The sequence below is a fragment of the Choloepus didactylus genome, chromosome 3, assembly GCF_015220235.1.
Source record: "Choloepus didactylus isolate mChoDid1 chromosome 3, mChoDid1.pri, whole genome shotgun sequence".
Lineage (NCBI taxonomy): Eukaryota > Metazoa > Chordata > Mammalia > Pilosa > Megalonychidae > Choloepus > Choloepus didactylus.
The window spans coordinates 56,436,414-56,463,428 of NC_051309.1; the positions used below are offsets into that span (position 1 = coordinate 56,436,414).

Sequence of the window (27,015 nt, forward strand, 5' to 3'; positions counted from 1 at the left end):
GGAAGGTTTAGTGGGTGGCAGTCATCAAATATTGGTAGTATGTGAGTGAAAAATGGGACCAAGTGAAAGTAGTTTAAATTGACCTGGGAGGAAATCAAGATATTTTCAGGAGAATTCTTTGACTGGAAGGGTTGGAAAAGACTTTATTGCATTACCTGAGCTAGTTATAGGGTCTTCACTTGAGGTATGATGAAAGGCAAATAATTATCATTTTGAAATGGTCAGGGCCTGCCCAACTCAATTGATTAGATGACCCCTTAAAGGCGTGTCTAAAATCCTTTCTAAATAATATGGAAATGGAAAATAACTCATCGATTTTTCTTTCCTCACTGCCTTGGCCATGGGGTAGTGTTTCTCATAAGTGCTGGGTAGACTAACACAATCCACTACTATAGTCACACTTTTTGGCTCTATTTGGAAGCAGCCAATAAAGAACCTACAGCCTAAAAATGGGTTATTGATCTCTTAGGGGTGGGGGGGGCTCTAACCACAGGACAAATTGTGCAGTGTGATAGCTTAAACTGAGTGTCCAAATAAGAAAAACAAAGGAAGTTTGAGGTCTAGAGAAATCCATAATCAGTTGTTTAGCCTTAACCTAAGAATGATTGTGCTCTGTGATCACCCAACTGCTTGATACTTTGGAGAAACAGCCACACTGCATCTAGGCTGAAAAATTTTAAGGATGAAGTCCTTTCCCCTTGATTACTCAGGTATGGATTGTTCACTCTGGTGTACCCACTTCCCTGACCCCCCCCCCATCTGTCCTTTCCCTTTGGTCATTTCATGGTCAAGACTCAGTGACACCTATTAGATCAACTGTGCAGTGGGGATGGTAGTGGAAATGAAATTGCAAGGCAACAGCTTCTGGTTGATAACGCCTGTTTACCCTCGTGTGGAAGTGTGTGATGATGTCTGAGATGCGATCCCTGCCTTAAGAAGCCTGGGATCTGGAAGAGAAGATACACATTCGTGAAATGTAATAAGATTTAAGTAACAGTCCAGAAACTAGGACACATACATTCAGTGCCATTGGGCTGGAGGACGCAGGCATCACATCCTACGTCCTCTAATAGAATGGCCGATTCAGAGGAAGAAATGGGACCTGTGTTAAATCTTGAAGAATGGACAGGATTTGTTCAGGGGTGAACAGCAAAAGCACAGGGTAGCCAAGAGTGATGGCTAAAGGCTGCAATGGAAAGAATCTTTGTGGAGATGGGATAGTTTTTAGGGAACCTAGATTTCTATTCCTCAGTAATTCTTACAGTACCATATGTGATGAGATTTTTTTTTTTAAATAAATGTAATCTGGTCAAGGAGATGCTTATTCAGAGAAATAACTTTAAAAAAAATGGAAAAGATCTCACTTTTGCATGTGCTACATATATTGTGCGTACAATGCAAATCCAGAAAAAGTCCATGGGTTTGTACTTTGAATAGTTTTTAAGTCCAAGGTTAATTACCCCACTCTGCCCCCAGGCAAGCTCACGGATTTTGTGGCCCCAGCATCTGATAGTGGCAATTGACAGCAAACCTGCTTGTTTACAGATTTTAAATATTCGGTAAAATGATAAACCTGGCATGTGGCAATCTGCATAAACCTTGTTTATGTCAGTTCACTCAAAGCAAAACCAGTAACAAAACTCCCAAACCTTGATAAAGGGTCCTCTGTGATTTGGGATATGTTGAGATATCCTGCCCCGGATTCTCTAAAATTCATTAGAAGTGGGTAGTGTGTAGTTAGGGGCATTGGTTGCTGACTTCCCTCACAGGTGGGGGAAATTTGCAAAGCAGGGAGTTCTGGGAAAAGGTGGCTCTTTCCAGGAGGCAGAAGTATATCATTTAAGGAAAGAGTGTGAGTGATGCCTTGTTGTTGACTACTGGAAAAAAGATAAGAGAGAAAATGTAAAAAAAGGAGAAGACTTTACTCCTTCACTTTTATCTGTAAATTCTTTAGTGAAGGCAAAATATCTAACTGGGTTTAAGCCAGAGCAGTAATTTAAATATAATAGCCTCCTAGAGCTCTTAAGAAGAGGAATTGCTTGGAGTTGGAACAAAGGAGGGGGTTATCAAAAAGAACTTTGGAAAGTCTTTGGAGTCTTAGTTTCTTTTTTTCTTTCTTTCTATATATATATATATCTTTATTTCTTTCTTTCTATACATATATATATATATATATATGAAGGAGTTTTGCAAAGAAAGGGATCCAGTGATCCAGTGTAGGGATCTATTGGCTTCTGGGGGAAATTTACTAGAGATTTTAGAAGTGTGAAATATGGCCGGTGCTTTTGGCTGTTTGTTACTCTACTAGGCTTCTAGGGCATGTTAAATGAGAAAAGAAGACTGTTAAAAAAAAAAAAAACCTTCAATTATTTTACTAGGGAAGATTGGAATAAAAGGCAGAATGGGTACTGTTAAAATGATGAAAAAAAATTTTTTTTTACTAGTAAAGTGAGTTTATTCTGATCTAGCATATAAATATTTATTTTCTAATATTTTTACTTACACGAAGTATCTGACACTGGGCCTGTCAAACTGTAGGTTTATGTAATTCAAGGATAAAAATGGGATGTTTTTCCCCTTGAGAATACATAATGCAAAATGTTATTCTTGGTATAAGAAAAAAGTCAGATGTATAAAGTGAAAATTTTTTCATTTGTAAGGTATTTTAAGTGTATTTCCATTCTAATTTTCACAATGCAGATTTCCCTTTTAATGGCTGACACTGAGAGAATGTACCTTGGGATGATTTTCAGTTTAGGAAATGGGTGATATTTAATTGGCTGGTGAAACACTTCATGGACTGATTTTCTTTTAGAATTTTTGTCATTGTTAAATTAAACCAGGATTTTAAATATGCCTTTAGATCAACGAGTTAAATGGTTTTTTGGAATGCTTAAATGTTTTTCTATTTACTTTGGTAGAACCTATATCTTTTCTGCAGGGACTAGTAAATAAGTTTCTAGCTCAACCAAAATGCACCACTGTCATAAAAAAAGAGCCCTCTGCTTTTAAAAATAAAACTAGCATATGTGGAAGGGTTTATGAGTGTTTTGTAGATCTGAATGTGTAGCCTAATTTACATTCCAGCATTTTCAAGGGATATTTATTTAAAATGATCATCTTCGTTTCTAGAGAGGCTGGTCAGGGGAGTGGAAGCTGAATTCAAGTAAGAGATGAGCCTCTAGGTGAGATGAGTGGTGTCCAGAGCAGGCTGTGATCCTCTGCTCCCTCCCTACAGGAAACCTGAACAGCAGGTCAAGTCATAGAATGGTAGTGCTTATTATACATTCATTTAGTTGGTTCCCTCTAGTATCTTTTAAACTGAACTTAAATACCAGGAATTCATAGATTTCTGCACAATTATTGAAGTGTTGGAGATACAGCCTAGAACACACCAGGCAAAAATCGTGTCCTCTTGGGGCTTATGTTCTAGTGAATTCTTTTTATCTCGGGCCCAGGCCCAGGAGAGGGTGGGGAAGGGGAAAAAAAGAAAAAATAAAGGAAGTTCAGTCTCTTTCTATAGAAAGCAGCTTAATTTGGATTTATTTTACAATGTTCTGTATTATGGTCAATTAAGAAAGCAGAGAAGGCAAAACAGGGAGAACCTGCAGAAGGAGATGGTTGGGACAGGTAGGGGCTGAGTCAGTGGGATGGAAGCTTTTGCAGTGTTTGTCACTTGAGCCCTGTCTCCTGCTAATCCTGCCCTTGGAAGGATCAGTCTTTCTAACTTGAGAGCAGTGAGCCTTTTGATCGAGTAGGTAGGTGTTCCTGAAGAAGGACTTTGTGACGGGTTAAATAAGTACATGCAATACCAAGGAACACAGGTGTCTGTACTTTTGGGTCTTCGTGGAGTCTTTAATGTGAAACCATTTCTTTCAGAACATACCAGAATGTTTTCATACATCTGAGAGAGATGTTTTGGGAGGGTTCAGGCTGAATGCTTTTCAGTGTCTCTCCGAGGACTGGAGGCTCTGCACCTCTTTTTAAAATTCTTGCTTCTTTTTCCTGTTAAAATCTGACCGACTTTGATTTTAATAAACGCTGTATTACAGTGATGGCACTTTGCATTTTACAAAGTACCATTTAGCCACCTTCCATCATCCCACACATCATATTTCAGCTCTCCTCCAGATACTACAGCAGGCCTGGGTGAGAAGCCAGTGGAGAGGTGACATCGGTTGACTTCATCTGACTTTTTGCACTTTACCCTGAAGGTGGCCTCTCAGAGGCCCATGGAGGGATAAGTTCTAAAGTTTCAAATCTAGGACTCCCCCAAATGAAAGGGTCCACACCATCGAATTGCTCAGGACTGGAAAGTTCCTTGTCTGTCAATTCTTGGGCACTGGAGTAGGAAACTTGGTACTTATGGTGTCTTTAGTCCTGATGCTCAGGAAGGAATCCAAGCAAAACACTGTCTAGTGACTACCTGATACTCTCTGGAGTTGTGGGCCAAAAGGCATCCCCAGTGTCTAAAGACTTGGTTGAAGGCCTTCAGGAAGAATCCTCGGGTGATTGGCAGGTTTTTAGTTAACAATTTAGATGCAACCACCAGCTTTAGGGATACAGGTGTGGGTACTTAGGTAATTATGAAATCAGTTGCTTTACTGTCCTTGCTTCGAGTTTGAAGACTGCAGTGCTTCCAAGCCAGAGAAGTCCTTTAATCCAGTGACATCATCATTGGTTAGCACCTATTATTTTGGGTGAGAATTTCAGGGCCTAAATATAAATAGACCTGTTTAAATTTACTGTCTGGTGACAAGGGAAGGGTAAATGCAAAAACAACAACAAAAAAAGTAGTAGGGGGCCTATGAACTCAAGCATTTTTGAAAACCTATTAGTATCCATTTTATTCCAAGATAGGATTGAACCTCACAGTGATTTAAAAATAGTTTTTTCAATTGTGGAAGCATTTCAAACATAGAAAACAGTAATTAACCCTCTGAATTGTGGAGATATTTCAAACCTAGAAACAGAGTTATTAGCACTCAGATAGTCATCACCTAGCTTTAAGATTGATATGGCCGATCTTTCCACTCTACCTCTACCCCCACCCCCTCCTATTATTTTGAAGTAGATCTCAGCATTGAAGAATTTCATCTGCAAATATTTCAATATGTCACTCTAAAATAAAAAGACTTCCCTTTCTAAACATAATGATAGCAATATCACACCCTTCCAAACCAGTGTAATTCCACAATTCCATTGACTGTCAGTTCACACTTCCCCTATTGAAGATAAATAAAAATAAAAAATACATGTAACTCTTTTATACATTCCAGACAAGATCCACACGTTGCAATTGGTGGGTTGATATTCCTTGAGGTTATTGCTTATCCATAGGTTCTGTCCTCCTCTTTTGTGGAAGTAACTGAGTAATTGCCCTGTGTAGTTTTTCACAGTCTGAATTCAGCTGATTGCATTCCTGTGGTAGGGTTTCACAGGCTCTTCTGTCTCCTTTATTTCCTGTAAATTGGTTTAGAGGCTTCATCATATTCATTTTTTTTTTCTTTTTAATTTTTAATAAGACTGCCTCATAGATGGTGTGGTCTTCTGTTATTCTACTTTCTTTCTCTTTTTTTTTGGTATACCTTTTGTATTTGGGAAGATGTGTATTTTTGTTCTAATGGTTGCCTCTTTACTGACACCTGTTCCTCTTTTTAGGGGGCTATTTTCTGTTGTTTCTTACTGAAACATTTAAATTAGCTAAGTAACTGGTTCTTCCCTCTCTCCTTTCTCCCTCTAGTGTGGGATTTGAAGTAATACCCTTTTACTCCCAGTTGATATCTAAAAGGCAATCAGTGAGCGTACTGTGCTTTTCATATTCTCCTCCCTATCCTATTTTTCTGATGGATGGCTGTACTGTTACCTCTTTGTTACCATCATTTAGTCTTAATTCTATAGATAAATGTATATTTAATGCTTACCACTAGTCCTTAATGTCACATTTTGCTTTCTGAAACTCTTTTATCTAATATGTGCCTCAGGAAGCACTCATTGGAAGTATTTCCTGAATTATGTGTTCATTACACTTTGTCCGTGGCCTTTACATTGAAGGTCAGGTTGGCTGTTATAAAATCCTTGGTCATCTTTTCTTTGCTTGAATATCTTTAATTCACTGTACTATTTTTGGCATAAAACCTGATGGCAATCTGATTTTTTTTCCATAACATTTGACTCAGTCTTTTTTGCCTTGATATTCAAAGGAATGCACTTTGCTTTTTTTTTCTTTGAAATCCTATGGTTTTATAATGTTGGCTGTTCTGGGCTGATTTTTCCAGGGACACAACATGATATATAATTTCACACGTTCATTTTTTTTCTTTTTAATTCAGTAAAGTTTTCCTGAGGAGGTATAGTTTTTACTATTCTTTGTTGGCTTCAGGAATTCCTATTTTGTATATGTTAGATCTTCTTTGCCAGTCTTCTCTATTACTTTCTCTAAAAACCTTTTTCTCTTTTCATAATTTGTTTTATTTAAAAAATTTTCCTTTCCATCTTTTAGTTCTTTAAGGCAATGTTCATTTTTGTTTGCATGTATGTTCTTTCCATTTACCCTTCATTTCTGAAATGAGTTTTGCTTTTATTTATAATTTTTTCTTAATTCTTTCATCTCTATTTTTGAATCCTCATTTTCTCCAATTAACTCATTTTTGAGTTTTAAAAATCTGATTTATGTTGTTTGATAGCTTCTTTCATTTTTAATTTCTTTTAGTTCATTTTGAAATATAGTTTTCATCTGTTTTTGAGTCTTTGGGGCATGATTTTTGTTGTTTATACTGTCTATATCTTGTCTATACTAGCCTTTTTTTCCCCTTACAATAATAACTTTACTTGGAATTCATCTGCGATTCTTATCCATTGTTTACTGTGAGTTTTCCTGTAATTTTAGAAAGGCCGGTATAGCTTTTCTAGCTTCATCATTCTTCAGTGCCCTCTTATGTTTTGTCATGTAGTGGTAAAAAAAAAAAAAAAATGTGGGCTCTACTTGTCTTCCATCCCAAGAGCTTTTGCTGCATCCTAAACTATCTGGACCATCCTGTTATGTTCTTCCTATTGTCTTGTATTTTGCTCACTTTAGATTCAGTCCCAAGAATTTTCTCTTCAGTGTGGGGCTTTGTCCATAGGGTTTGTTAGTTAGTTCATAGAAATCATACCTTTCCCACCCTAGACCACCACAGATAGACATGGGTCACAATTTCTTTTGTACTACTCATCTGAAATATTGGAACTCTCTAAGTCCTGTCCCAGTTGCTGTGGCCGATCTCAGAATGGTCCTCTTAGTTTTCCATTGAGTATCTGATGGCAATTCTTTTATCTATTGCTGGTTTGCCCCCACATGCTCATATGTAGGGTTCATGGGGATATGTTGTCATTTAGTTTGGTTATAGATGTTGTCTGTGAGTTTTTGGTTCTACTCTCCTCTTTGCCTGCTCCTTTGGTTGGGCTTGGGATGGGTTGGTGAGATTCAGTGATTGTGCTGACAACCCTGCAGCCACCACCATCTTTCTGGAATCTGTATTGACTTGTTAACCGTTAATCTAGTAATCATTGGGTCTCCCAAAGACCAAAGGCTTAAAACATTAAATCACTGATTGCAGCTGCCTTTAAAAGTAATTTTGTTCCAAAATAAGTTATTAAAAATGTGCTGTAGATAGAAAAATTAATGGTATAGCTGTTGGTAAACTGATTATTATGGAAATGAATTCTGTATCCTACCTAACATTAGCTTTCTAAGCTTGTATGACAAAATGTAATGGTTGAAATAATCTGAATACCACGATGCTCATTTCTGAGCTATTGGGTTCTAAGGAAAAATTTTAAAACATGACATACTTTAGGCATTATTTGTTTGCTATCATGTTCCTTGAGTTATGGAGATAATGCCATTTTATAGTTTTAAAAGCATGAAACCACATTTATACTTTTAATACCATCTAATGAAGATAACATCATTACTTAATTAGGTGCATTTTTCTTTTTTTTTCCCCCAGTGAAAAATTTGCATATCTCTAATTATAGTCATTTGATAAAAATGCTGCCTGGGCTTGACATAATATTAATTTAGGTTTCCAAAAATACTAAATTTCCTTCCTCCAACTTGAGTGTCCTCCAACTGGCCATTGATTTAAATTACATACTAACAGGTTACAATTTTAGAATTGGCCTCTTTTTCCCCCTTCTTTTAGGAATGACCATAATTCTAATGCCATATAAGAAGAGGTAAAGCTTTCTCAATGGGCATATTGGAAACTTTTCTTCTGGAAAATAGAGCAAGATCGTTTTCAGACACTTCCTCTTGTTTTCTACAAAGAGATTGAGAAGAAATCATTTCAAACACGGACTAGTCATTAAGAATTTTTTGCAAAAGGGTTACAGGCTTAATGTATTTCTCTAAATGAATGTCACCCAAGAAAAATTAAGGGAAAAGTGAGCACTCATTAAGCAAATTGACCAGCAAGCGTTCTGATGAATGTTGAAACAAATTTGAATGAATTTTGTCCATTAGTGTGCTTTTAAAAAAATCAATGTTATTGTTTTGGTCTAATTATTTTCTGTTTTGTTTATTCAAATGTAGAATGGCTGTGGAATTAACTATTGCCTAAATTATCTGATTGGCAATTTAGAAAATTGGTGAATGATATCTGACTACTCACCAAGAAATGTCTGGTATTTGATAGGGCTGTGTGCAAGGACACTTGCAGCCTAAGAAGTCTGTGCTTTTTGCCCTGTTTCTCACCCCCTGCAGAAAGGATCTTACCTGCCCGCACTGGATTAGGGATGGGCCGTGGACATGGGCTATGGCCCCTTAGATGTAGTGCACCAGATTGATTTCTGATGTACTTCAGAAGTTGTGTTTGCCACACTTTGTCACTGTTCTGGAGCCCTGTAGCTGTGACTGGTGAATTCTGCAACATTTCCCACTTCTAAAGCTTGGGGATTTGAGAAATCTGTGCCCGACTGACTGCCAAAGCTTGTCAGGGGGACCCAGTGCTAGGCTGATTTGTAGGTGTAAAAGCCAAGCAGATTTGTTCACTCAAGAAAATCTGTTTTTGCAGGTTTGCTTTGAGTTCTAAGACGCAGATACTGAGGAGAGTTCTGCTGCATTAATGCCACGGGTTTCTTCTGGTCACAGACTGTCTGTGGGGGGGAGGGGAGTAGCTGGTTTTCTCTGAGTGGTCCTGGGTGAGTAGCATCAGCAACAACTGGAACTTAGTGGAAATGGCAACTCTCCAAACCCACCTTGGATCTATTGAATCAGAAATTCTGGGAGCAGGGCCCAGCAATCTGGGCAGGTGATTCTGATGCAGGCTAAAATTTGAAAACCACTGGTCCAGAGTGGTCTGGGCTTGTGATAGTTAAAAAGTTAAAGCTCTTGTGGCCTCTGGAATCACTTTAAGGTCAGACAAGGGTGCAGTTCTCAGTTCTCCTTCTGTCGGACTATGACAGATAGATAGGAGTTTCAGTTAGTCCAGACAGGAAAACAGACAATTGTAGTATGTGGGACAGTGCTGCAGTAGAAGCCGTATGGGATGTTTTGGAAGCTGAGAAAATGTGCTCACGCTGAGGGGAAGGAGGAGAAGAAAAGCCCCTTTAGAGGTGTTATTTTATAAGCACAAATACAATTATGTCCCTCTCTGCTTAAAGCTTTCCAGAAACTTCCCAGTGCTCTTAGGGTAAAGTCCCCATAGCTCTCTTACACGACCTCCACTGTCTATTTTTGATCTTCCTTTTGCTCATAGCTCTAGTCTTTGCCCTCAGTCTTTGTTTCTTTTACTCCTTAGAGGTGTCCTGTTCCTTTCCACTGGGGGGCCCTTGTCGAAGCTTCCCTCTGCCCATCCCTGGCCTCCTCGTGCACTTCAGATCCCAGTTTACATGTTTCCTTTGGACTCCTTTTTTACCTCCCAGGGTGGGTCAGGTCTGCGCTCATTGTACAGTGTACTTCTTTACACTCATCACATTGTAATTATATAATTGTATAATTATTGGTTTATTCTTCCTCCTGGAGCTAAATGTTAATTCCAAGAGGGGGAAGGGCTTTGCCTTTTTCCCTGTGGCCCAAGGGCCCAGCATATAGCAAGCATTCTGTAAATGCTTTTGCATAAGTGAAAGGTGGGGGACTGGGTAGGTTAATATATCCAGTTTTGACAGTGCTGTCACTAATGAGTTTTATGAAGGCCCTTGGGAGGCTTTGCCACCACCATCTAATCTTACCACTGGAAAGGCAGTTTCCTCACGGGGTGGCAGCAGAATCTCATAACTTGGTTCTCAGATTTGGGTCTGGCCTGTGGAACACCCGAGAGAAGTTCTGGAGTGTTAGTAATCCAGGGATATGGGAAAGGAGAGGAAATCCTCGGCTCTTGGGGACTTTCATGATACATGGGTCAGAAGCCAGCAACCTGCATTGTAACAGTGGCATCTGGGACGTTTTCATGGAAGTGACCTTTGCCCCCTCTGCCTTTGGGGTTTCCTAGAAGAGCTACCTCCTTTGCTCACAGAAGTTTTTGTTTGGGTACCATATTTCTTCTTACCCACTTCCACAAATCCCTTTAACCGAATTGAGATGCAATCCTTTGCCTTAATTTAACTAGTTTGTTTTGGCTAGAAAAAGCTTTTTTTTTTTTAAATTATTTTAAAAATTATTATTCTGGAAGGTTAAAGGCCCAGGAGTTGTCTCCCAGAGGCAACATCTCCATGGTGGAAACATTTGTCTGAAATAAGAAACTTAAGCCCAGCTATATGTAGCATACAGATGTATAATTTATATAGACATGTATATTGAGGTGAGGGCTCAATTTCTTTTCAAAATAGAGGTTTCAAGATCTGGAGGGTAAAGATGCTGACATGCTCATAAGAATCTAGCTTTTGATAGAGGAACTGGCATTCTGTTAACTATTTGCAAATTAGTTGGTTGGGGCTTAATACACTCTTTTGTACCTATTATAAACTCCTGTTGGTTTCAGTGAGTGTAGTAAAACACAGTGAGTTTCAGGACAGAAGTCACAAACGCAATTTCTTACTTGCTGTCAGAATAAGTACAATTTGCTGAACTGCCCAGAGGAGTCGAAAAGCACAAAGGACTGTAATTTGTGTTTGGATGCATATGTCCTATGTTTTATTTGTCTTTGTCAGATGCCATTTTTCATCATAACTTCAGTTCATTCCACATGTCCCTCTCCCCCTGCCTCCCTGCCCATCCTGGATCCTAGCATGGGCTATTTCAGTGATACTTTCTCTGGTATTTGATGGCCTCACCTTCTTCTACTCCTTTGCTCCTGTCAAACCTAGTAATTACAGGACTAAGAACAGGACCATTTATTGAATGCAAGGTAGGATTTAGGGATGATGTGAGAATCCTGAAATATTTTATCCCCAATTTGTAGATGTCAAAACTGAGGCTTGGAGAGGTAAGGTAACTCCCTAAAGCCTCAGATAACTTGGTTTGGAATCCATGCTTGTTTGACCCCAGAGCCCAGACTTTCTTCGTTATATCTTGTTGCTTCACTTGCTCACCTCAGCTCAGAGAAGCATCATAATTTCCAGTCTCTGATCCTGCTTCTAGACTTTATGATACTTTCCAGAAAAGCTGCAAGATAAGTACAAAGACCTCCAGCTATATTCTTCACCAAGATTCACCCACTGTTAACGTTTTGCCACATTTGCTTTTCATGTGTCTCTCTTTATGCATATTACTTTTTATGAGCCATTTGAGTGTTAAGTCGCTAAGATTATGCTCCTTCTTTATTATTCCTGTCCCCTCCCAAAGACCCCTCCTGAGGAGGCCTGGCCTTACACTTTCAGAATACTGAGGCGACTCACTGAGTATCTTCTTCTGCTCTCCATTGAAGCACCCTTGGCTTGGCTCCAGGGAAGCAGATTCTGAGCTTTTCAGTTGTGCCCTAGCCTTAGGGCTACCGAGTCCTTTAAATTCAAATCCGACTCTGAAATATGTCTACTGCATTCCTGGAAATTGGCCCTCTCTAACACCTTTTGTATGGCAAGACAATACAAAAACAAGTAGAAAGGGGCTCCCTGAGTGTTTCTGCCTGTTTTGGGAAGAGCCGAGAAAAGGGATTCACCTCAGCTTGTTATCCAGAGCTGCAGGTAAATGGTTTTGCCCCTGCTAATTCAAGTCTGTCTGCAAAACAATTATCAATGCCAATAACCTTTTCTCTGGCAACTGCTTTAGATAAAATGCCTTAAAATATATATGTATTATAAGTATTATATATATAATTTACACATACATATATATAATTTAAACACACACACATATATGTAATACTTTTGTCTTTACTTACTTTGGTATAAAGCAGCCCTTTGGCTATAAAATGGCATTTTGAAAGAAGAAATAGAAGGAAAAACTGCTCTGCCCACTGAGTAAGTGAGATGGTAAGAAAGGTGCAATGTCCCAAAAAGCATGATTAGAGTATATTCATTAGTGAAATGTATTGATTTACCCACTATGATGAAAATAATCTTTAAATATCTACTTTTAAGCTAAGTATAACTCCTAGCATTTTTTCAGAGCTAGAAGACCAGAGAGGCCCTTTCAAAATGCAAATTATAGTGGAATGCGAGGCTTAAACAGTGTCTCAGTTGGTGTATAGATTATATGTACACACATGTATGCACTCCCACACTTTCATTTGTTGTCATTTATAGCCCATAGAATTAGAACGAGTGCCACACTTTTATTTCTCTTCAAGTTTTCATTTGTCTCCATTACAATAACCTCATTTCCCCTCCCGAGCTTGAGGGAATTGGCCTTTTATAGAATTCTGAATTTTCTGATAGGAGGAAATGGTATAGTGATGAGTTAATATTGAAGCACTTCAAGCCACGCTCTGTCACACGTGTCCAGGACGTAATGTTAAAAGGCAGTTTACATTTGGCAGGTTTTATTGTAAGATCTTATGAGTATCTGGCTATATCCATCTGTTTCTGGAGGTGAGACGCAGGACTTTTCCTTTGTGTTTGGTAGGCCTCGGAGGTAAAGCTGGACTTCTACCAGTTTGGCCAATGACCTTTGCCATTACTCTTCTTGACCGGTTACTTTTTACTTTGTTCTCTAGTTGTTGTTTAAGTTCAGGAAGTTAATGCTAAAAGAAGTCAGGAGCTCATCCTCGCCCCCGAACTTCACAGATGGCCTTGTTCTGGTGTTTATTGAATTTCAATCCTTGGTGCTTCTTATCTAGATCCCATTTCAATAAGGGTTTTCCAGAAGTCAAAACATGGAAATGTACATATTTACAACAGGATCTGTACTTGGGCTATTGGGAAAAACCCACTGGAAACGAGAAAGTTCCTCCTTTCTCCTGCAGGGATGGATCCTAATATATTGTGCTCGTCAAATGCAGACCTTATCTGACTCCCCAAAGATGGACTAAATATTGGCAGAGGAAGGTTTCCTCTCCATACATAATCTTCGTCTGAGATCAAAAGGGGAAGTCCTGCTTCCTCAAACATTGGGTCGTATTTTTCTCAGGATGAGTGAATAGGAAATACATTAAGAAGTCCTGTGAAACCCCTGCTGCTGGTGTGATATATGTGTATCTAGAACAAATGAAGGGGGTCTATCTTTTAGTTGCAAATGGTGCATGCTTCTTCAGTTTTCTTAACTTGATAAGATGTAAGAGCCAGGGTTCAAACTCCATGCTTAGGATCTTATTGCAATTCTGTATCCAAACAGTAATTTCAAAACAAAGTAGATCATTAGTTATGTTATTTGTGCCATAAGAGAATCACTGCTATTCATTCTTGCCCCTAATATTTGAGTATCTTCAATGCCCCTAACCACTGACATTTATAAAGACAATTCTTTATCCTGACCCTTGCTTACAGATCCTATAATTTTAGACCTGTCAGTGGCTTTAGACTACCTCTTTTAATCTATTTAAGTTCTGGATTCTAGGATTTAGAATCCAGAACTTAGATAGATGGCTCCACCAGTGTATTTGCCCCATCACATTCCTTCACTAACTACTTGAGAGCAAAAACATGCAGTCATCCATTTTATCTGAAATGAACATATATTATATATTGTAATAGAAACCAGACATTTAATACATTTTCTTATCTTTTCCAACCTAAGCAAAGCTCTGAAGGATGTCATATCTTTAAAAGGCATTCACTGGGAGCACGAATGGCTACCAGCAGTTCTCTTAAGTTTCCTGACAAGCACCAGGGCATTTACAAAATCATCGTTCTTGATGGATGTGCTTTTCAACAAGTAGTCCATCCTCTGTTGCCACCAGATGGCACACTAGTGAATCAGGAACCAGTGGAAGGAAAGAGTTCAGGGTTTGACTAAAATGAACCTCCCAGTTGGGCATTGCTGGGGAATCTGAGTGGGGAAATGCTTTATAGCAGAGGATGGGGCGTGCATGATTTTCCCAGGGGTCACAAAAATGACAGCTAGAAAAGCAGAAAATGGAGATGCTAGAGGAAGGTATGATTGGCACAGGTGATTTTTTAAGCACTGGGTTTGTCCATGCGGTTAAGGCAGAAAATAGAGGGGCTGACTTAGCTTTGAGGAGGAAACCACTCTGAATAGCAGAGGAAGGAAGTACCCAAACCACAGGTAAATCCACCCAGGCTGAAAGCCCACACAAAGGTGAGAGGGTAGGAGGGTGGTGTGGTGTGGTACAGTCTGACCCCACCTCCCCAGAGAAGTGCACCCTTATTTGCCGTGGGACATACTTCTCTAGCACAGGGGCCTGGTAAGCTGCTTTTCCTCTCATATCCATGGGGAATGTGAGACCCACATGAAGTACAACTGGGTGCTTTGTGCCACAGATGTTTTCCTGAAAAGAGGGGGTCCAAAGAAAGGGTGGTTAAAAAATATAGTGTTTTGCCCTGCTTTTGGTGTTCTCAAAGGTCAAAGTGGGGCAGTATTCATAAGGCGTGAGGTTAGGCAGTACCGGCCTGGGAACCCTAGCCAGGTCTGCTTAGGGTGTCAGGGAGCAGCTCTTTCTGCCAGAGAGTCTCCTCCTTCTGTGCTCCCAACCCCCAATTCCTTCTTTCTCTTATGGCTCTCCCTGGCCCCCAGCATCTGTGGAACTCAGCCCTGTAACTCTTCCTGTTGTGCCCTCTGGGGGTGCCCTGTCTTCCATTCCACCATCACACTCCACCCACACTTTCTGACTCCAGCAATCTCCCCTCCACCTTCCCTGGCCCTGAAATGGCTGCTCCCCCAATGGCAGATGCAAGTCAAGACTCTTCTCCCACATCCTCCTCTATACAACACTGATGTTTGGGCCCCAAGCTAGAGATGCTGGTGTAATTGGTGTGGGGTGGGCCTGCATGGCAATGCTTGGTTTTCCTTTAAACCCTGTGGGTGATTCTTGTGTGCAACCAGGTTTGTGATCAGTAAGGTGAGTCATATGGCTCTTTGTCCCTCTTTGCTACTGTCTTTAAGCAGTCTTGTTCAGTGAAGACATTAGGGCTGGCTCTCTGTCCTTTTCTGCACCCCCATGTGCTGCCGTGTCCATGGAAACTCTAGTGTCTGCCTGGAAGGCCCTCTGTGGTCTAGTCTGGAAATTCCTGATTCTCTCCTTTACCAGTTGAATCACTGCCATCTCTATCCTACTTCAGCCACCTTGGGTCTTATCCTCCTCTTCTTGAACCCCTGTCTCCACTTCCTCCCGGAGTGATTTCTTGGATGCTCTTGGTGACCACCCTATATGGGTTGGTAAGACTCCAGAGATGTCTGTCTCACCGACCCCAACTTCCAGGACCTTCTAGCTGCCATGTGCTGCTCGAAATGCTTCTAAATCTGTTTTTCCTTCTCAGCTCACTTTTTTCCGCAATCTGTTGGTGCCCCATCTCCCCATGGCCCCTAAGAGATAAACTTGGTGTTGTCTTTCATTCTTCTCACTTCTTCACTGCCCATATCCAGCCCACCCTAAGGCTGCTCCGTCATCCAGTAAATGCCCATTTCTCCTCTCTGTCCCCATCGTCTCTGGTTTATGCTCTCACCGTCTCTCTTATTTATTTATTCTTAACTCTTTCCCCCTTCTTATGTTGATAAAATATACATTATTTCAAATTTACCATTTTGACCACATTTAAGTGTACAGTTCAGTGGCGTTAAGTACCTTCCCTTTGATGTTTCCATCATCTCCTGTCTGGATTACTGCATTTGCCTCCTTAACTGACCTTGTCTCCAATCCTGTCCCCTCAGGGCTGTCCTTCAATGCCCCCTTATAGGGTCCCTCAAGAACACAGATCAGACCGAATCATGCACTGGCCATCTTAGAGCTCTTCAGTGGCCCACGGAGAGGGCAGGTTCACTCCCTTACCTTGACAAAGGAGGCCCTTCTGTGGCCCCCCCTCACCGCTCCCTGGCCCTTCACACGTGATGCTACAGTGATTCTGAAGGACCTGTGATTCCTCAGCTTCCAACTTAGTAGCTTTGCTTCTGTGACATTTGTTCTTTGCAGATCTTTCCCCTCTTCTGCCCTTCAGCCTGGCTAGTCTGCACGCTTGCTTTCATTGGAGCTCAGGGAGTCCTGTTGTAACCCTCGACCCCCCCCTTAATTTCCCAGCTGTGTGCTTCTGACTGTGTCTGCTTCATTGTATGGTGATGGCCTGTGATTCTGTCTCCCCCACTGGGCTGGGAGCCCCTAAAGGGGAGGGGCTTTTTGTCATCTTTGCAGTCTTGGTCTCCAGCCCCACCCATTCCAAACAGTGGGAGCTGTTACCATTTCCGTTAATGCAGGGTGCTTTCCAGAAGTGCTTGATTTGTTACTGACCCCTCTTTGTTTGCCACTAGTTACTAACACCTCAGCTTTATTTCTCTGTCCTTCAGTCCCCTTCTGTCAATTAGTTCATTTAAATCTTATTTAAAGAGCTGCTTTAAAAAAAAAAAAAGAAGCATGCTATGGTAGATTCTTTATTTCATGATTTTAAACAGACTTTCAAATGGCTGGTCATTTTAAAATGGCATTTCGCTATTCCTTGAAACCTAAAACTTTCAAATATTGGAACACAGTTTGTAAAATCACTAATATCCTGGACCTAATATAGTATCAAGACCTGGCGTGCAGGTAAAAATTTTCTTTAATTTTTAAAAGCTAAACAGAAATCTGCATTCTACCAAGGAATTGCTTTTTCAGGCCCTGGACATAGGAGTATTTCTAGTTAAAGACTCAAAAGACAGGAGATCATGTCAGCCTAACGATTACTTATTATTTTCCTTGCTTCTAAATGTGAGTAGATTTTAGTGATTAGTTCTATCCAGACAAACACTTTAATCTCTGTATTACAGAGTTAAGGATATATCTGAACTCTTTTCTTACCCAGAAGGTCTAGAAAATCCCTTTGGAGATAGCGGAGTTGTGAATCCATGTGTGGTCCGTTTAAGGCAGTTCTTCTCGAACTTCTCCCCAGAGTTGCTTTTTTTTTTTTTTTTTAAATTCAGTTTTATTGAAATATATTCACAAACCATACAGTCATCCATGGTATACAATCAACTGTTCACAGTATGATCATATAGTTATGCGTTCATCACCACAATCTATTTCTGAACATTTTCCTTACATCAGAAAGAATCAGAATAAGAATAAAAAATAAAAGTAAAAAGAGAATACCCAAACCATCCCCCCATCCCACCCTGTCATTTAGTTTTTACTCCCATTTTTCTACTGATTTTTTTTCAATTTTTTAACTTTGTTTATCAAAAAATTAAAAACAAACAGGCAAACAACAACCAAAAAAACCCCACAACATTTCAAACAAAGCAATGGATTAAGGAAAACAAATAACCTAAAATAATTACTTTGCTTCCAATATGTTCCTACCATACCCCAAGAAAATTAATAAACCATGTCCAAACAGAGGAGTAAGAAAAACAAATAATCTAAAATAACTACATTGCTTCCAACATGTTCCTACCATACCCCAAGAAAATTAACAACCCCTAAGAAAACAAAGGAATAAGAGAAAAAAAAACCTAAAATAACTCTATTGCTTCCAACATGATCTTACTATATCCAAGAAAGTTTACAAACCATAATCATTCCTGAGCATTCCCATAACATTCAGATTACCCTCCATAGTTTATCTGTTCTTATTAGATTATCATTCCCCCTCCACTAATTGGTATCTCTAGGTCCCCTACATTCTACAGTATAAAACATTGTACATTTTTCACAGAATTCACATTAGTGGTAACATACAATATCTCTCTTTTTGTGCCTGGCTTATTTTGCTCAGCATTATGTCTTTTTTTTTTTTTTTTTTTTGATCTTCATTTTATTGAGATATATTCATATACCACGCAGTCATACAAAACAAATCGTACTTTCGATTGTTCACAGTACCATTACATAGTTGTACATTCATCACCCAAATCAATCCCTGACACCTTCATTAGCACACACACAAGAATAACAAGAATAATAATTAGAGTGAAAAAGAGCAATTGAAGTAAAAAAGAACACTGGGTACCTTTGTCTGTTTGTTTCCTTCCCCTATTTTTCTACTCATCCATCCATAAACTAGACGAAGTGGAGTGTGGTCCTTATGGCTTTCCCAATTCCCTTGTCACCCCTCATAAGCTACATTTTTATACAACTGTCTTCGAGATTCATGGGTTCTGGGTTGTAGTTTGATAGTTTCAGGTATCCACCACCAGCTACCCCAATTCTTTAGAACCTAACAAGGGTTGTCTAAAGTGTGCGTAAGAGTGCCCACCAGAGTGACCTCTCGGCTCCTTTTGGATTCTCTCTGCCACTGAAGCTTATTTCATTTCCTTTCACATCCCCCTTTTGGTCAAGAAGATGTTCTCCGTCCCACGATGCCAGGTCTACATTCCTCCCCGGGAGTCATATTCCACGTTGCCAGGGAGATTCACTCCCCTGGGTGTCTGATCCCACGTAGAGGGGAGGGCAGTGATTTCACCTTTCAAGTTGGCTTAGCTAGAGAGAGAGGGCCACATCTGAGCAACAAAGAGGCATTCGGGAGGAGGCTCTTAGGCACAACCATAGGGAGGCCTAGCCTCTCCTTTGCAGCAATCGTCTTCCCAAGGGTAAAACCTGTGGTAGAGGGCTCAACCCATCAAACCACCAGTCCCCTATGTCTGTGGTCATGTTAGCAACCATGGAGGTGGGGTAGGCGAATACCCCTGCATTCTCCACAGGCTCCTCAAGGGGGCACTGCATCTTTTTTTTTTCCTTGTTTTTTTTTTTTTTTTTTAACTTTCCCTTCTTTTTTAAATCAACTGTATGAAAAAAAAGTTAAAAAGAAAACAAACATACAATAAAAGAACATTTTAAAGAGACCATAACAAGGGAGTAAGAAAAAGTCAACTAACCTAAGATAACTGCTTAACTTCCAACATGTTCCTACTTTACCCCAAGAAAGTTACCTAATATAGCAACATTTCTGTGAACTTGCTCCTACTATATCCATCAGAAATTAACAGACCATAGTCATTCCTGGGCATCCCCAGAACGTTAAATAGCTTATCTGTTCTTCTTGGATTATTGTTCCCCCTTCCTTAATTGCTCTCTATTGCTAGTTCTCCTACATTCTACATTGTAAGCCATTTGTTTTATATTTTTCAAAGTTCACATTAGTGGTAGCATATAATATTTCTCTTTTTGTGCCTGGCTTATTTCGCTTAGCATTATGTCTTCAAGGTTCATCCATGTTGTCATATGTTTCACGAGATCGTTCCTTCTTACTGCCGCGTAGTATTCCATCGTGTGTATATACCACATTTTATTTATCCACTCATCTGTTGAAGGACATTTGGGTTGTTTCCATCTCTTGGCAATTGTGAATAATGCTGCTATGAACATTGGCGTGCAGATATCTGTTCGTGTCACTGCTTTCCGATCTTCCGGGTATATACCGAGAAGTGCAATTGCTGGGTCAAATGGTAACTCTATATCTAGTTTTCTAAGGAACTGCCAGACTGACTTCCAGAGTGGCTGAACCATTATACAGTCCCACCAACAGTGAATAAGAGTTCCAATTTCTCCACATCCCCTCCAGCATTTGTAGTTTCCTGTTTGTTTAATGGCAGCCATTCTAACCGGTGTTAGATGGTATCTCATTGTGGTCTTAATTTGCATCTCTCTAATAGCTAGTGAAGCTGAACATTTTTTCATGTGTTTCTTGGCCATTTGTATTTCCTCTTCAGAGAACTGTCTTTTCATATCTTTTGCCCATTTTATAATTGGGCCGACTGTACTATTGTCATTGAGTTGTAGGATTTCTTTATATATGCAAGATATCAGTCTTTTGTCAGATACATGGTTTCCAAAAATTTTTTCCCATTGAGTTGGCTGCCTCTTTACCTTTTTGAGAAATTCCTTTGAGGTGCAGAAACTTCTAAGCTTGAGGAGTTCCCATTTATCTATTTTTTCTTTTGTTGCTTGTGCTTTGGGTGTAAAGTCTAGGAAGTGGCCGCCTAATACAAGGTCTTGAAGATGTTTTCCTACATTATCTTCTAGGAGTTTTATGGTACTTTCTTTTATATTGAGATCTTTGGTCCATTTTGAGTTAATTTTTGTGTAGGGGGTGAGGTAGGGGTCCTCTTTCATTCTTTTGGATATGGATATCCAACTCTCCCAGCCCCATTTGTTGAAAAGACCATTATGACTCAGTTCAGTGACTTTGGGGGCCTTATCAAAGATCAGTCGGCCATAGATCTGAGGGTCTATCTCCGAATTCTCAATTCGATTCCATTGATCTATATGTCTATCTTTGTGCCAGTACCATGCTGTTTTGGTAACTGTGGCTTTATAATAAGCTTCAAAGTCAGGGAGTGTAAGTCCTCCCACTTCGTTTTTCTTTTTTAGAGTGTCTTTAGCAATTCGAGGCATCTTCCCTTTCCAAATAAATTTGATAACTAGCTTTTCCAAGTCTGCAAAGTAGGTTGTTGGAATTTTGATTGGGATTGCATTGAATCTGTAGATGAGTTTGGGTAGAATTGACATCTTAATGACATTTAGCCTTCCTATCCATGAACATGGAATATTTTTCCATCTTTTAAGGTCCCCTTCTATTTCTTTTAGTAGAGTTATGTAGTTTTCTTTGTATAGGTCTTTTACATCTTTGGTTAAGTTTATTCCTAGGTACTTGATTTTTTTAGTTGCTATTGAAAATGGTATCTTTTTCTTGAGTGTCTCTTCAGTTTGTTCATTTCTAGCATATAGAAACATTACTGACTTATGTGCATTAACCTTGTATCCCGCTACTTTGCTAAATTTGTTTATTAGCTCTAGTAGCTGTATCGTCGATTTCTCAGGGTTTTCTAGATATAAGATCATATCATCTGCAAACAATGACAGTTTTACTTCTTCTTTTCCAATTTGGATGCCTTTTATTTCTTTGTCTTGCCGGATTGCCCTGGCTAGCACTTCCAGCACAATGTTGAATAACAGTGGTGACAGCGGGCATCCTTGTCTTGTTCCTGATCTTAGAGAGAAGGCTTTCATTCTCTCTCCATTGAGTACTATGCTGGCTGTGGGTTTTTCATATATGCTCTTTATCATGTTGAGGAAGTTTCCTTCAATTCCTACCTTTTGAAGTGTTTTTATCAAAAAGGGATGTTGGATTTTGTCAAATGCTTTTTCAGCATCTATTGAGATGATCAATTGATTTTTCCCTTTTGACTTGTTAATGTGTTGTAATACATTGATTGATTTTCTTACGTTGAACCATCCTTGCATGCCTGGAATAAACCCCACTTGGTCATGGTGTATGATTTTTTTAATGTGTCTTTGGATTCGATTTGCAAGTATTTTGTTGACGATTTTTGCATCTATATTCATTAGGGAGATTGGCCGGTAGTTTTCCTTTTTTGTAACATCTTTGCGTGGTTTTGGTATTAGATTGATGTTAGCTTCATAAAATGAGTTAGGTAGTGTTCCATTTTCTTCAATGTTTTGAAAGAGTTTGAGTAAGATTGGTGTCAGTTCTTTCTGGAAAGTTTGGTAGAATTCCCCTGTGAAGCCATCTGGCCCTGGGCATTTATTTGTGGGAAGATTTTTGATGACTGATTGGATCTCTTTGCTTGTGATGGGTTGGTTGAGGTCTTCTATTTCTTCTCTGGTCAGTCTAGGTTGTTCATATGTTTCCAGGAAATTGTCCATTTCCTCTACATTATCCAGTTTGTTGCCATACAGTTGTTCATAGTATCCTCTTATAATTTTTTTAATTTCTTCAGGATCTGCAGTTATGTCACCTTTTTCATTCTTTATTTCGTTTATGTGGGTCTTCTCTCTTTTTGATTTTGTCAGTCTAGCTAGGGGCTTGTCAATCTTGTTGATCTTCTCAAAGAACCAACTTTTGGTGATATTTATCCTCTCTATTGTTTTTTTGTTCTCTATGTCATTTATTTCTGCTTTAATCCTTGTTATTTCTTTTCTTGTACTTGGTTTAGGATTGGTTTGCTGTTCATTTTCTAGCTTCTTCAGTTGATCCATTCTTTGATTTTGGCTCTTTCTTCCTTTTTAATATATGCGTTTAGTGCTATAAATTTCCCCCTTAGCACTGCTTTTGCTGCATCCCATAGGTTTTGGTATGTTGTGTTCTCATTTTCATTCGTCTCTATATATTTAGCAATTTCTCTTGCTATTTCTTCTTTAACCCACTGATTGTTTAGGAGTGTGTTGTTTAACCTCCAGGTATTTGTGAATTTTCTAAGTCTCTGATGGTTATTGACTTCTAATTGTATTCCATTGTGGTCAGAGAATGTGCTTTGAATAATTTCAATCTTTTTAAATTTATTGAGGCTTGTTTTATGTCCCAGCATATGATCTATTCTGGAGAAAGTTCCATGAGCACTAGAAAAGTATGTGTATCCTGGTGATTTGGGGTGTAATGTCCTGTATATGTCTGTTAAATCTAATTCATTTATCAGATTGTTTAGGTTTTCAATTTCCTTATTGGTCTTCTGTCTGGTTGATCTATCTATAGGAGAGAGTGATGTGTTGAAGTCTCCCACAATTATTGTGGAAACATCGATTGTTTCCTTTAGTTTTGCCAGTGTTTCTCTCATGTATTTTGTGGCACCTTGGTTGGGTGCATAGACATTTACGATTGTTATTTCTTCTTGCTGAATTGCCCCTTTTATTAGTACGTAGTGGCCTTCTTTGTCTCTCAAAACATCCCTGCATTTGAAGTCTATTTTATCTGAGATTAATATTGCTATACCTGCTTTCTTTTGGCTGTAGCTTGCATGAAATATTTTTATCCATCCTTTCACTTTCAGTTTCTTTGTGTCCCTGTGTCTAAGATGAGTCTCTTGTATGCAACATATTGATGGTTCATTTTTTTTGATCCATTCTGCGAATCTATATCTTTTAATTGGGGAGTTTAATCCATTTACATTCAACGTTATAACCGTGAAGGCATTTCTTGAATCAGCCATCTTATCCTTTGGTTTATGTTTGTCATATTTTTCCCCTCTGTCTATTAATATCCTTTATTGTACCCATACCGAATCTCTTTAGTACTGAACCTTTCTCCAAGTCTCTCTGTCCTTTCTTTGTTTCTCTTTCTGTAGGGCTCCCTTGAGTATCTCCAGTAGGGCAGGTCTCTTGTTAGCAAATTCTCTCAGCATTTGTTTGTCTGTGAAAAATTTAAGCTCTCCCTCAAATTTGAAGGAGAGCTTTGCTGGATAAAGTATTCTTGGCTGGAAATTTTTCTCACTCAGAATTTTAAATATATCGTGCCACTGCCTTCTTGCCTACATGGTGGCTGCTGAGTAGTCACTACTTAGTCTTATGCTGTTTCCTTTGTATGTGGTGAATTGCTTTTCTCTTGCTGCTTTCAGAACTTGCTCCTTCTCTTCTGTGTTTGATAGTGTGATCAGTATATGTCTCGGAGTGGGTTTATTTCGATTTATTCTATTTGGAGTTCGCTGAGCATTTATGATTTGTGTATTTATGTTGTTTAGAAGATTTGGGAAGTTTTCCCCAACAATTTCTTTGAATACTCTTCCTAGACCTTTACCCTTTTCTTCCCCTTCTGGGACACCAATGAGTCTTATATTTGGACGTTTCATATTATCTATCATATCCCTGAGGTCCATTTCGATTTTTTCAATTTTTTTCCCCATTCTTTCTTTTATGCTTTCATTTTCCATTCTGTCATCTTCCAGGTCACTGATTCATTGTTCAACTTCCTCTAGTCTTGTACTATGAGTGTCCAGAATCTTTTTAATTTGGTCAACAGTTTCTTTAATTTCCATAAGATCATCCATTTTTTTATTTAGTCTTGCAATGTCTTCTTTATGCTCTTCTAGGGTCTTCTTGATTTCCTTTATCTCCCGTACTATGGTCTCATTGTTCATCTTTAGTTCTTTGAGTAGCTGCTCTAGGTGCTGTGTCTCTTCTGGTCTTTTGATTTGGGTGCTTGGGCTTGGGTTATCCATATCGTCTGGTTTTTTCATATGCTTTATAATTTTCTGTTGTTTTTGGCCTCGTGGCATTTGCTGAACTTGATAGGGTTCTTTTAGGATTTGTAGACCAACTGAAGTCCTTATCTCTAATTTATCAGATCTACAGCTTCGTGGAGTACACTTTCTCTAACTAACCAGCAGGTGGCGTCCACGAGCCACCTGTTCTCCACAAGCCAGTTCTCCCCTGCTAAGCCTTTTTGGTGAGTTGGGGAGTGAGTCTTGTGGGGTCCAATTGGTGTACCAAGCTTGCGTGTGTAGTTGGTGTTGCCTGCCCTGTATATGGGGCGTGTTTCTGGGCAGTCAGGGAGGGGGGGGGTGGCTCTAACAATCAAATCTCCCTGGTGATCCTAGAGTTTTAAAGCTGCTGCAATAGTCTAATCCTTCAGTTCAGTCCTGCCACAGTTTGTCTCTGCCACTGACCCACAAGTCCTTGGTATTGGCGTATGGCTGCTGAGACTTGCAAGTGGGCCCCTCTTCCAGGCCGTGCACCCCGGGTCCTCTGTTGAGGGATGACTGTGCTATGTCACAGGTGAGTGCCGTCCCCCCAGGGCAGTTCTGGGCTGCTGGGCTGTGTAGGGAGGCTCCCAGTCTGCTGAAATGATGGCTGAATGGGGCTTTGTTAATTCACACTGCTCTACCTTCCCAACTCTGGGACAATCAGCTGAGGTTGCAGGGAAGGCTAATGTCCACGCCCAGTTTTGTGGTGTGTGCCTGTTATTTGAAGCACTTCCGTCACACTGGGTTTCCTGGGGCAGTTCTGGGCTATGGGGCTGGCGATGGGCAGGAGTGTTTCCTGTCCACCAGGATGATGGCTGTGAGCGGACACCGCCTTTTCTTGGGAAGTTGTGGTGTTTAGTGAATTTTCTCAGCCACTGGATTATTGCGTTTTGTCTCAGAGCTCTCCTAGTTCTGCTCTTGACTTGACCTGCCCAAATAGCAAGTCTTTGAATCTTTCTGTATTGGGCTTCTTAGAGTAATTGTTTTAGAAAAAGCAAAAAGGATTAAAAAAAAACAAAACAAAACAAAACAAAAAAATGGGCCCTCCTCAGAGATCTAATGGGTTATTGAAATGCTAAGAGACAAAGCAACCAGGGCCATTAAGGAAAGGTCCACAGGGCACAGAGATCAGCTTTTCTTCGGGATTTGCATATGCGCCTCAGGGCCCTTCCCCTTTCTATGTTCACCAGAACTCCAAAAATCCTCCGCTTTTATTTTGGAGTTTTTCGTGTTGTTTTTTTTCTATGCCTGTCTCCTCTCTGCTGGGCTGGCTGCTCTCAGAGTCTCTGGTGTCTGGTCTCAGTCTATCTATGGTTGGAGTTTGAATCAGTAGAATGAGTTTCCAATAAGGGCAGCCACTGCAGTTCTCCCTTCTCCTTCCCGGAGCTGACAGCCCCTCCTCCCCTGGGACTGAGCCTGGCAGGGAGGGGCGCGGGTCCCCTGGCCGCAAAAACTTACAGATTTCGCTGATCTCAGCAGTTCCATGTTTTCATGAGTGTTGTATGAAGTATGCCCAAAGTCAGATTGCTCTGTGGTGTCCAGTCCACGCAGTTCCTGGCTTTCTACCTACTTTCCTGAAGGAGTAACTAAAACATACAGCTCACCAGTCTGCCATCTTGCCCCGCCTCTTCATTTCTGAGCAGTACTCCTCAAAACTCTGAAGGCCATCAAAAACAAGTGATGTCTCAGAAACTGTCATAGCCAAGGGGAGCTTAAAGGGACATGACGTCTAAGTGTTATGTGGTATCCTGGATGGATCTGTATTCTTTTGGAAAACTTTCCTGGGGTGCCAGGCTAGGGTAGCAAAATGTATTCCATGGTCGCTCAGTCCAGGCCCCATGGACTCCTGACTGAAACTGCGGGCAGGTTCACTCTTCTCTGAAGGAGCTGTCCCATTGGCTTGGAGCAGACACAAATCTTGTAAGTGAAGACCAGCAGTGCCAGACAAATTGATTCTGTGGATTAACCCATCTGATTCCTCATACTAACATTGCAGAGTTGTCACAAACCTTCATTTGTAAAAACACAGTATACGACTGTGGGGATGCACGAGTCCAAATTCCGTAGGGCAGGCTGCAGACTTGCAACTCCAGTGAAGGTGTCTGATGAACTCCTCAGGAAACACTTCGCTGGCAAGCCGAAGAAGTGAAGATCCTCTCTGTCTCCCTTACAGGTCCTCAACTGACTTCCAGAGTTGCTTTTAATGCTTGGGGGTCCTAGGGATTTGGGAGGGGTGATCAGAAGTATGGAGTTGTTAGGTAGCTCAATTTCTTTGAAAGCTCATGTTTTCTTCCCCCTGAAAATGCATTTGAATTTTACTTTCTATTTTACTGTATGCAAAATAATATGAGATTGTTTAAAATTGTCATCGAGTGAAGTCAACTTTCAAGAAGGTTATCTAACCATTCTTCTATTCGGCACTTTCACATTACCTATGTTCTAGTCATTCCTTTCTGTGCACTTATTGAGCACTTTCTGTATTCCTGGTGTGCTCTGGGAGGCATTGGGGCTGGTTTTGCTTTGGATTCTGAGAGCTCACAGTTTGGGGGAAAAGGGGTGTTTCTCATAAGACTGGCCTTTCCTGAATCACTGTACACCTT

At 40.0% G+C, this 27,015-nt stretch overlaps 1 protein-coding gene across 4 annotated transcripts in view; it reads left to right on the forward strand.

Moving 5' to 3' along the window:
• KIT (KIT proto-oncogene, receptor tyrosine kinase) overlaps positions 1–27,015 on the forward strand; it is an 89,442-nt gene that overhangs the window by 7,525 nt on the left and 54,902 nt on the right. The gene's annotated exons all lie outside the window — the stretch shown is intronic.